Source organism: Lissotriton helveticus, chromosome 5_1, assembly GCF_964261635.1.
Source record: "Lissotriton helveticus chromosome 5_1, aLisHel1.1, whole genome shotgun sequence".
NCBI lineage: Eukaryota > Metazoa > Chordata > Amphibia > Caudata > Salamandridae > Lissotriton > Lissotriton helveticus.
In genome coordinates this window covers 1,649,200,327-1,649,212,748 of record NC_136065.1, presented here as the reverse complement: position 1 = coordinate 1,649,212,748, position 12,422 = coordinate 1,649,200,327, and the positions used below count along the sequence as shown (strand labels likewise).

At 45.6% G+C, this 12,422-nt stretch overlaps 2 non-coding genes across 2 annotated transcripts; one reads left to right on the top strand and one right to left on the bottom strand.

Moving 5' to 3' along the window:
• Positions 1 to 6,774: 6,774 nt before the first annotated feature.
• Positions 6,775 to 6,856, bottom strand: TRNAS-GCU (transfer RNA serine (anticodon GCU)). Its single transcript has one exon. It is a non-coding gene; the product is annotated as a tRNA-Ser (tRNA).
• A 292-nt stretch (positions 6,857 to 7,148) lies between these two features.
• TRNAI-UAU (transfer RNA isoleucine (anticodon UAU)) lies at positions 7,149 to 7,243 on the top strand. The gene is made up of 2 exons: positions 7,149 to 7,186; positions 7,208 to 7,243. It is a non-coding gene; the product is annotated as a tRNA-Ile (tRNA).
• Positions 7,244 to 12,422: the final 5,179 nt, after the last annotated feature.

The window sequence follows — 12,422 nt, the reverse complement described above, 5'->3', positions numbered from 1 at the left end:
CATTATACTACCTCCCATCCAAACGCTTATCTTACCTGTAATTTGTGTTTGAGGGCTGGCTCCACCTGAAATTCACAGTGTCCTAAAGCGTTCTGCAGCAGGGCCCCAACTGGAGTTTCCCGGCGTGGATTTTCTGCAAAACAAAAGCAATCAACATTAGAAATATGGCAGCGGTGCTCACAGACCCCAAAATCCTAGAAGCCCCACAGACAGCACCCCTAAGACAGGCAAGCGAGCAATAATAACGCCTAAACGTTCACGTGTAATAGGCCAAATGTTTTCCAAAGTAAATGCCTGTCACAGAGTTTGTTAATTGAGGAGTCCTAGGACTTTACTACTAGTACCACTGTCACTCTCTCGCCTCTCCTAATACTCCATTATACTACCTCCCATCCAAACGCTTATCTTACCTGTAATTTGTGTTTGAGGGCTGGCTCCACCTGGAATTCACAGTGTCCTAAAGCGTTCTGCAGCAGGGCCCCAACTGGAGTTTCCCGGCGTGGATTTTCTGCAAAACAAAAGCAATCAACATTAGAAATATGGCAGCGGTGCTCACAGACCCCAAAATCCTAGAAGACCCACAGACAGCACCCCATAGACAGGCAAGCGAGCAATAATAACGCCTAAACGTTCACGTGTAATAGGCCAAATGTTTTCCAAAGTAAATGCCTAACCAATTTCATCCCTTAATAGACCTTGCCAGCAATGGCCCAGCCAAGACCCCTAAACCCAAACGCAAAAAAGTCACACTTAGCAAAATGTATTTAAATGAGGACTCACTACTTCCAGACAGTCCCTCTTTAGGGGACTCGTCAATGTAAGTTTCTTCATTGTGCAGAATCCAGGCATCAGCATTACGGGAAATGGATAGGGTGAGTCTGGAGGAGGAGGATAGACGACCAGGACTGAGTTCTTGTCAACTAACTGTTGTGAACCTGAGGAATGCTGCGGCATCAAAATCAAGACAGTTCTGTTGATGAGCTTGTTGTTTGATTGGGTGATTACAGTTTTGTTGTGAATGTGATGAAGCACTTGCTAAAAAAAGAAAGACAGACACACAGGAATAAAAGTGAATAAGGACTAATGTTAAAGTTAATGAATCATTGACTCATTTTCAGAACTCGCTGTCAGGGAAGCAGAGCTCGTCCTCAAACTCTGCAAATTGAGTCGGTAGTACTTCTGGTAACTGAGGAGAACTTTCCTCAGGTAGGTCGGTGTCCTCGTCTTCTTCCTGCGTGCATTCTCGTACTTTGTAATCTGGTGGTATGAAGTGCTGGTTCATCTTTATCATGGTGAGCCGCTCCACATTTGCGGGCAAGAGGTGGGACCTTTTGCAAGTCACAATGCCACCAGCAGAACTAAAAACACGTTCTGAAGACACGCTTGCGAGTGGGCAAGACAAGTAATTGATAGCCAGGTTGGTGAGCTCTCGCCATATGTTTCTTTTCCCATGCCAATACGCCAATGGGTCCTCAGTAATATTGACCGCTGTTGAGTCATCCAGATAGGCCTGCACCATTGAAAGAATGTCCTCCCGGATTCCTGTACTTTGCACTTCTGTGTCCTTTCTGGGACAAGGAAACCCTAGCTCACTTAGCCAATCCGCTTCAGACATATCGCCTGGGCCTGGTGCAGATGATACGGTTGCTGGTGTGGTTAACGGCTCAGAGGAAAAGTCACTCACTTCTGCCACAGCCTGGCACAGATGCAGAAGTGTTTTTTTGGGATGCCTGATGGCCTGCTGATTCACTAGTAGTACTGTCTTCTCCTACAGTTTCCTTCCGCTCTCTTTCAAAACGAATGGCTGACTGAGCTAGCCAACCTTTGTACTCTGTAACATCTGATGTTTCAAAAGGAATTATTACTTTGACAAACAATGGCTTTTTGTAACGTGGATCCAGAATAGTAGCACAAATGTAGTGCTGTTGTTTCTTGATATTTACAAGCCGTTTATTGCTAACTAGGCGTTGTAATAATCTCTGCGCCAACTCATATGCTTCATTCTTTCCAGCATCTTTTAATTCTGAAGACACCACCTTGACTTGGTGCTCGAGCTTCAGCAACAATGGGATAGCTTTGCTCAAAGAACAGTCCTCCCTGCTGACGTCACGCGTGAAGACCTCAAAAGGACGAAGCATGTCTGTCAGGCTTTTAACTAGCTGCCATTGCTCCACCGCTAGCATCATTTCTGTCGTATCACCACCCAGGTTGTAGAAATACTCATTGACTACTGGAAACAGCTCATGCAGACGCTCAAGCATGTAGAAGGTTGAGTTCCAACGTGTTGCCACCTCCTGGATAAGTGCTTTCACTGGCATTCTACGTACATTTTGCTGGCGCCTCAGCTCCTTCCGGGCCTTAAAAGAATGGTTGAAATGTGTGCATATTCTTCTGCAGATGGTCAGTATTTTGTCGACTGCAAGTTCTTTTTTCAAGAACTTTTGCACGACAAGGTTCATACAGTGCGCCAAACACGGCACTCTGAAATAGTAACCGTCCTCCATGGCCCTAACTACATTGCTGCCATTATCAGTAGAAACATAACCAACCTTGCAATTTCTTGGGGGCAGCCATTGCGAGACCTTTTTGTTAAAGTCATCCAAAATGTTGGCTGCAGTATGACTTTTCTCCATGCCAAACATGGCTAATGTTGCATGTTTACGAGCACCCTTAAAAATCTCGACCAAGTCACCACCTGCATTTATCTGTTTTGTAACCCCTGAAAAAGAGACCCAGTGTGCAGTGATGCACATGTAATCAAGGGCTTGGCAACTGGTCCACATGTCTGTTGTCAGGTGTATAGTGTGAACAGCACTCTTCTGCAAAGCTGCCCCAACCAACTCAAGCACCTCTTTATGTAGTGCTGGAACAGCAACCCTGGCAAAATAGAACCGGCTAGGAACCTTCCATTTAGGGGCCAGTGTTGCCACGAGTTCAAGAAAACCCACACCTTCGACAAACGAAAAAGGGAGAAGGTACACCGCTAGCATTTTAGCCAGCTTAGTGTTATACAGGCGTACAGTTGGGTGGTTGCGTTGAAATTGCGCATCTGAGGAGAACATGGCTGAAATGGTGCGCTGGACAAATTTACTGGATGATGCTGATGCCTTCTTCGACCCACTTCTGCTCAGTGTTGACATTTTCCGCATTGGTGTGTCTCCCAGACTCTCAGTGTGCCTCCTATGTGTTCCGGAGGGTGTGGTGCTGCCAGGGGTACTGGGTGCAACCGGACAAATGTCTGACGCTTCTTCTACCTCACCGTCATCTTCAGATGAAACACCTAGTATGGGTATATTTTGGCCACTTGCCCTTTGGGATTGCTTTCCCTTGATGTTTGCTAGGTGCGCAAACCATTCGACAGCGTGCCTTCTTTGAAGATGACCTATCTGGCCTCCGGTTCCATAGTTGGTACCAGTCTTACCACGGCTAACTCTAGTCTTACAAATGCAACAAACGGCTATGTTATCATACTTTGCATGGACACTAAAAAAGTTCCAAACTGGGGACTGGAAACTTCTGGTTTTGCCGCACGAGATGATACTGCCAATGCCAGATGAAGCAGTGGTGGATGAGCCTTGCAGACATCTACTGGGTAATGCAATTATTGCAGCAACCCTACTTGAGGGAGTCGAGCTGGATGGAGTCCCCCTCTGGGGAGAAAATATGGGAGCTGTAGGTTTTGTTGAACTTGTTGTACTACTTGACTGCGTTGGTGGTGCTACCAGTGCCACGTCGCCAGGGTCACGCTCAGCATGACGTCGGGATAGGGTATAAATGTCTGTCTGCTGCATGGCCGGTGTGGCAGGAATGACGTGTGTGATGACTAGGTCATTGCTGTCAACCTGTTCAACAACATCAGAATGCACCACTTCATCAAGTCCGACGTTCAGATCCATAAGTATGAGCTTTCCGGGGCCCTTCCTTTTAACATTTGATACCTTTCGCAGCTCATGGTGTGCCTCCCTCTCAGACGTCGGAGATGGTTGCCAATCTAGATCCAGATCATCATCTGATGGAGCGGGGCTTGAAGAGGAACTTCTACACACACTCCTTGATCTTTTCCTTGGTGGGGAGTTGGGAGAAAATGAATCATCAGGAGGAATGCCTTCGTCTTCCTGACATGATACCCCGGCTCCAAAGTCAATTTCCTCCTGTGCCCCTACTTCTGGAAGAACAACCATTGTGGGCACTTGCACCGCTCCATGCGCCGCTACATGGGCCTCTTCACTGACCTCTACTTGCAACTCTCCATGGACCTCTCCTTCTCGGCCTTCTCCTTCTCGGCCTTCTCCTTCTCGGCCTTCTCCTTCTCGGCCAGCTCCTTCTCGGCCTTCTCCTTCTCGGCCTTCTCCTTCTCGGCCTTCTCCTTCTCGGCCAGCTCCTTCTCGGCCAGCTCCTTCTCGGACAGCTCCTTCTCGGCCAGCTCCTTGCGCATGTACTTGTGCTTGTACTAGTAGCCCATGCAGTTGTTGTTGCTGCTTTGGTTGTTGAATAGTACTTGTGAGATGAGTTACAACCTGTGTTGATGGTGTGCTGCTACTTTCTTGCGATGAGCCAACATCACTGGTCGTTGGTGATTGAACCACTAAACAGGCTACCTGTGCAGCACTCATGGTGGGCCTTTCTTTTTTCCACAAAAATTTAGTGGTGGAGCCACCAGTCTCCTTGGTAAGTGGTGCCACTTGCTTCTTCTTCTCCTTAGTAGAGACATCTTTCTTGCAAGAGGAGCTACGGGCACCTCTTTTTGGAGCCATCTTCTTCAGATGTCGGAACAACAGGCCGCAGCAGGACTTCTTCCTGGCACTGATGCTCAACGATGATGCGGAGTTATTGACTTTGGGCACCTAAAAGCAAACAAAGACAGAGGAACATCAGTAAATATATGTTGCATATGTAGCGCTTCAATAAATAGTTTGCAAGTAGGCATTTATGAATACACACGTGCACACCACACAATATGGAAATTTCAAAATTAGGAATTGCTAAATTTTTGGGAAACAGGAATTTAACATTGATCCAAGAGAGCACACATAGAGAGGGTTATAGTTTCATGTACCACTGACTCCCCCTGGGCACAATGGGTGAAAGCAAGGCAAAATGGGTGCAGGCCTGTGGCACAAAGCTCACTGCCTGCCTTCAAAATGGCCGCTTGACCCCCATCCACATGGCCAGGACCATGCCTCAAAATGGCCCCCACCAACATAGCCAGCCCCCAACCCCTACTCCAAAAAGTCAAAAAACACAACACCAATCAAATCACCACAATCCAATGCCATCCATCAAGTTTCAGAAGGTTTATGCTGCCTGCTGGTGGTTTTCTGGTGCAGAATTGCAATTTTTGCAATTTCGCGAGTGCGAGGTTGTTGCTTCACGACGCGACACGACGCGAACGTGGCGAAAAACCAGCAAAATCCGCGAACAGCACACTGGGTGCAAGCCTATGGCCTAAAGCACACAAACTGCCTTAAAAATGGCCCCTAGACCCCCACCCACACGGGACCAGGCAATAAAATGGCCCCCACCCACATAGCAAGCCCCCAACACCACCCCAAAAAGTCGTAAAACATACAATTATCACCACAATCCAATGCCATCCATCCCCTGGCCAGAATCATGTTAAAATTCAACAAAACAGTTGCATCATGCATGCACCCATAACTAAGCCTGGTAGTTTTCAACTCATGTGCAGAATTGTAATTTTTACAATTTCGCGAGTGCGAGATTGTTGCTGCTAGGGACGCGAGCAGTGCAAACACAGGCAATTTTTTTTTTTTAAATCCGATTTTCGCCTGGGCATAATGAAAAAAATCAGAGCAGACTGGGTAGCCCCCCTAGGGCACAAAGCACACTGCCTGACTTCAAAATGGCCGCTTGACCCCATCCACATGGCCAGGACCTGCAGGATCATGCCTCAAAATGGCCTCCCACCAACATAGCCAGCCCCCAACCCCACCCCAGAAAGTCGAAAAACACACACAAAAATCACCACAAACAAATATCAACTTATCAACTTACTTGTGAATAAAAATTTCGAATCCAAAAGTAATCCAAAAAGCCTCAAAGCCAAATCTCCAGCAGCATCCACAAAAAGTAATCCTTCCCAGTCAAGATCGAATTCAAAGTAGCCAGGAAATGGACTAAGCAATGGGAGGAGCTTGCTGGACAGGAACAGGAAGTTGGAGACTGGGCCACCTCCTTCACCCCTCCCCAATTGTAATTTTTGTAATTTCGCGAGTGCGAGATTGTTGCTGCCCGCGCCGCGGCCCGCGAGCAGTGCGAACACAAGCAAAAAATCCGCAGCGCGCGGATTTGCGTATTTTAGCCACATCCGCGAGAGTTCGCGGATTGCGGATTTACCGAAAATCCGAAAAATCCGCGAGCGGAACGGATTTTGCGCCCATGCTTAGTTAGTATGTCCGCAATCAGTGACAAATAGAGAACTCACTTATTTGAAGTGATCTGTCTCTGTGGGGCAGACATATGTCAACAGTCATACACTTGAGATGGCTGAAACTTTAGGAGTAAGAGCTGCTTTCTTATCAGTCTATCTATCCAAACTGGTTAGAAGGCCAGGAGTGAGGGAAAGGCAATCCTCTGGACACTTCATGAAAGATCTAATTTCAATTAAGCACAAAACACTTCCCTTTATTTGACATCATTGCCAAAATGGAATAGTCAGTTGGGCCCTTCTAGTGGATTATGGCTGTGTCTTGAAAGAGAGTGTAATTGTACTACGAGACATGCCCACCTTCAAAAGAGTGTCTGATGGCGTTGCGACGAAGGTGGGATTCGAACCCACGCGTGCAGAGCACAATGGATTAGCAGTCCATCACCTTAACCACTCGGCCACCTCGTCTGCCTTAGGTGACTATGTTTCATTTTTTAGGAAATTCTTACTATGTGCTATTTACAAATAATCATAAGTTTCTCCTAGACTGTGTCAGATCTGGCAAATGTATGTGGTGTTCAATAGACAGAGCACATGATATAGCAGAATTATCAAATCTGTTCCATTAGGACTGTAGTTTTTAATAGTCATGATAACATGCTAGCTTGTGAGTCTATCTTGCACAGTGAATAAGGGAGCAGTGTCAGTATCTACTTGGTCAGCTCTAGATGGCTCAACTGGGGTGATATGAGAACAGTGAACTCCAGTGGCGCAATCGGTTAGCGTGCGGTACTTATACAGCAGTACTTGCATTGAGGCATGCTGAGGTTGTGAGTTCGAGCCTCACCTGGAGCAGCTTACTGGTTTTTCATAAACCATTTCACTAAAAGTAAAGATTAAACTCAGGGTAAAGACAGCCCTTGCTAGAGAGTCTTTACTTCTTTTCAGGATCTGCGTGTCCGACTCTTCCAGGTGCAAATATCACAATCCTATTCGATGCTCCTTATAAACATTCCATGATGTGCCGTCTTGCATAGCATGCAAACACCACATCAGTGCATTTAAAAATACATTTGTAGAATAATAAATATGATGAAAACATTGTGGTCACGGGATAACCATATACTGAGGAGCTGCAAACAGTGCTGTATCAGCTACTTACAATACAATTTAACTGAAAGACATATCAAAAGAAGAGCGTCATCATATTAATGTTTCTAGTCAACATAAGAGTTGCACCATAGCAGCTTATGGTGCTTTCTGCTCAGATTGTGCCTCCAATCCCACATTGATTTTTTAATTCTTTGCAGTTTAAAAAACACAATTCATGCTCAAAGTTAACTTTTTAAAACCATTCAACCTATTACATTTATTTCTCTAACTTGTGAATGTGGTCCATGTTCTCTTTTCCTCATCCCCATCACGATACTCCTTTTCCCGAAATCAGGTTCACTTCTTTATCCAGCCCACCCATCCAAGGTCACCAAATCTATGAAGCGATTCTGCTTTTTCTCACATTCTCTCTATGTACAAGATACCTTGTATCATTTGAATGGACAGCAGGAGAGTCGGATATTTATGGTTAGTGGGGGTGGGGTTTTGAAGATTAACCTCATTTGACTAAGAGCCGGGGCATCTGGGAGGAAAAGTATTTTAAGGGGGATGAAGTTCACATCTCCTTGGTGAAATTTCTAGATCCTTATTTCATCCTTTCTGTGGATGCAGACTCAGTCGGAACAGAGGTCATAGTCCTCGCTCTGACTTTCAAAGGAACTTCAAATATGCATGGCTTATTTGGCTTTGCCCGGCGGGGTGAGAATGGCGTTTGTCAGGCGTTCGTCAGGCGATCGGAAGGGGTGAGGCAATAGTTTATGGTTCAATGGTTTTCATGAAGTCTTCTTGATACGATGAAAGCAGGAAAGGGAAGCTTGTCAATAAGCAAACTTAAGACAAGGTGTGACTCCTAGAAAGAATGACTTGGAAACAACATACAGAAACTCACATATAAACAAGCATTTACAATGCAAAGGTTTCGCCTTTGGAAAAGTTTGAGCTATTGGCATTGTAAATGACAAAATTTGTTTTTATGTGTTGGTTTTGAAAACAGATAAATAAATGGCATTGTCATTTACATTGCTAATAGCTCTAACTTTTCCAAAGGCGAAACCGTTGCATTTTAAATGCTTGTTGTTATATGGCTGGATTGGCTCAGTTGCACATATCTTCACCTACAGCACATCCTACGTTCTGGATTACCTCTAGGGACTGGATGCAGGCTGTTACCCAAGAGGTTGTTGTTTTTTGTATGTGCGTCAGAAGAATGACTGAATGTGCAGGCATTCCAGGAGTGTAACCCTTTCCCCAGCCAGTGAGATAGAGCCCTTCACCTCTAGCTCTGCATAGCCCATGAAAACCAAACCAGGATGCAATATTTCTCTTATAGGACGTGTGTTGCAACCAGGATATAATGTGCTACACCCTGTAATGTACATTTTTCATTTTCATAGAACTACAGAGACTTCACCTCCTATGGCTCAGTTACTACCACCATACAAGGTATTTCATCTGAGGCTAGTTTACCGTAAGGACACAGAGCCTTGCACCATGACGGTATGGATTCTCTCGGGTGAACATCCTTTACATATTTTCATCTATGATCTTTGCAGTTGTGACTGAATTAGAACAAGGATACAGGCCTTTCACGCCTAGGTCTGGATTATTGCTAGAGATACAGAGCCTCTGACGCCCATGGGTAGTTCATAGGATTAAGAACTGTTCACTACTAAAGCAAAAAACAGTGGGGATTAGGACCCGTTTGCTTCTGTTACTGAACCATCAAAGGGATGGGTTATCCAGGGGATACAGTAACTTTCACATCTAGTAGTGGGCTGACACAGGGATGCAGTACCTTTTACCTATGGCACACACAATGAATTAAACCATCTCTAAGCTCTTACAACATGGTGGATTACTATTGCCGAGCTCCGTGATTAATACTTTTATTGCCATCAGAATATAGGCGACTCAGGAGACTCGCCAGGATTCAAAGTTTTGATTTGAAGGTTCTACACTGACAGTGAATGTATTAGCCCGTATGACCATTTCAGCAACCGAAAATGCATATACTTTTACTTCCAAGCAGGGTGGCTATCTCGTGAATCCAGCCAAGAATATTGGTAGCCTTCATGACTGGATAATTTGAGCGATTTATATATTTCTAAAGTGCACTATTACCCAGTAATAGTGTGCCTGGTGATGACGCTGCCCTTGTGTGTCACTAACAACTCCGAAAATAGTGGAGAATATTAACTTTTCATCCTCTTAATGGAATAATGTGGCAATATGGAGCCATTGGATGAATAAATAACCTTTTAAATTACAATTACATTCACATGAATACAGGACCTTTTACTTATAAGGCTAACTTATTATACGGATAGATGGTAAATCACCTCCAAGGGTGGGTTATTAGTGAGGAAGAACCTTTAACTAGTAGTGCTGGATTACTACCTAGTTGTGATGCCTTTTAAATGTAGAGCTAGATTAGTAGAGGTGTTCATTCATTCATGACCTTTTATCACTAGGTCTCAATTGTCTCTGGGATGCATAGCCTTTCACTTCTATTCAGGCCTAAGCCATGGCAGAGACGCCAGGCTTTTCACTGCAAGAGCTGAGCGGCGGGTCCTCTCCTAGGAGCATGAAAGGTTCACACACAAGTCATGACCTACTGTGTGAGGCACTCAGTGAATGTCCTTACAATTACCTCGGGGTGGGCTGACCGGTCCGGTTGCCTGCCATTCCAGTTCTGGCCTGCAGCTATATTTTACTTCCTCTGCAATTCCAATTCGCGGCGGTGGGGTGCAGTTTGTGAGAGCAACGATGGTGGTTGCAGCTTGCGCACTGTCGCGTGGCTGCAATTAATCAAAAAATTTGAATCATGATAATTGTCACGTGACAACCACCTGTTATGATTACATTTTTTATTTATTGCAGCCTCTCGACAGTACTCAAACCGCATCCACCGCACTATGTGATGAATTTAGGAAGGGTGGGGTAAAAGCAGGAGAAAGTTCCCCAGGAAGCTGAGCGTTTAAGGCTGCGTAGTACATATGTACAAGATGTGATGTGATGACAGTGCACAAGCGCCAGTACTCATCTTCCTGTGCAGTGTTAAAGGTCACCATTGCCGTCCATTACGTACACTGAACAGTAAACCTGAACCCGGTAGCAGTCAAGTCCTGTATCCTCACAAAAGCGTAGGTGAAGGTCCACACCCCTGGGTTCTAAAGTGCGTAATTCTGACAGCCAGTCGCCCACAGTTGTAAAGCTACAGGGCGAATGCACGTTTTGCAATGTAACAACATAATGTCTGATTATGTGTTTAAAATACAGACATAAGTACTTAATACTCGTGCACCGGCAACCGTGTTTATAATGCCGAAAAACGTCAACAAAACCCTACAGTTTTCTGGTAGTTCTTCTGAAATCAGCACATGTAGTTACAGCAGGCAAAAGTTCCCTGAGTCGGCAAGACAGTCATGTGCTTGTAAGGATGAGAAAGGCCCGATTTATAAGGTTATATACACATGCATATGGGCAGATGAAAACATTTAAGTGAGATTACTGCAGCTCATTTTGTAATGTCATGTTTAATGTTAGTAACCACACTGACCGACCTCGCTCTCACTCACAAACTGAAACTGGGGCTGGCAATCCTCGTCACGGTCTTCACTGCGCAGCGCCTGGCAGAACCAGGCCCGGGGCCTGTAATATACTCCTAAATTGCGGCAAAGCCGGCTCCTGTCTGCCCCATGATGCATGCAGCTCCATTGTCTGCCGTGAGCCGGGTGACTAATCTTCCGTCGTGGGATCCCAAAAAAATGGCGGCCGGCAACTCCTTGAATTTCTTAGATTCGGGGGCGTGTTTACAGCGGGAGGGGGGGGCGGGAACGGCGCACGGACAGCGGGAGGGGGCGGACAAAATACGTATAAACAAAATGCTCCTTAATAAATAAAGCACCACGAGCACAGGGAGGGAGGGGGGCGGGAACGGGCACAGGAGGGGGGGGGCGGGCGGGAATGGCGTACGGACTGCGGGGCCATTCATGCCTAAATAAACAAGAATCTGAAAATTATGATTCCTGACAAGAAGAGTATATGAAAATGTTCATAAAAGTAGAACATATATCCTGGGAGCGGTGTTATTCTCAAATTGCAGCGGTATATGAAACAGAAAAGAGAACAAACTAAATGTTGCATTCAAATACTCAGTGAGCATGTTATTTGTTAAGTTCTACTTATTTCACAATATCTCAATTGACACAGGGAAGCCGACATAAGCCCTAAATCACGTTAAGAAAATTGCCCATCAGGCTACCTTGAGTAGTAATAAAGTCTCACTACATTATCAGAGAAAGAAAACCCCAATCCTCACGTTCAAATAATGAGCAGCAATTTGTCAAAAGAACATAGCCTGACCTGTGACCGCTTTGTTTGAAGCACCGGCAAATGTGAGAAGATAAACACAGAAGTGAAAGGCATCTTAAAGTATTGCTCGGACTTTCCCGACTCACCACAAATCGAGTTACCACACACAGTTTGGGAGACGCTGTACTAGGGACTTACCCAACTTTTCCGACCTACTTCCTGCACTGCTGCCCACTTCCTAAATTCGTGATAGAAGTTTTCACTGACCTTACTATACAAGAGGTGCTGATGTCTTCCTTGCTTGTGGCTTCTCGCCGTGGCCTTCTCCATGGATCTCCAACCCGAAGAAGTTTCTCTCGTCTCTGGAGAGCGTCCCTTTGTAATTTAACTTTGCCAGTGTCACAATGATTTACCCTGGACGATGTCCAGCTAGGAGATCCTGCTTTAGGGCTGCTTGAGGTCTTGTTGTGCAGATTCTTCCAGTACCGTCCCAATGGTGCAGATTGCGTGTGTATTCCCCGGGGTCTCTGGGGATTCCCCGGGTGTCGATCGGCATTTTCTTCCAGTGTTACCCGGGTCTCTCTCTCAGGCCATTGCCAGTGCCCTG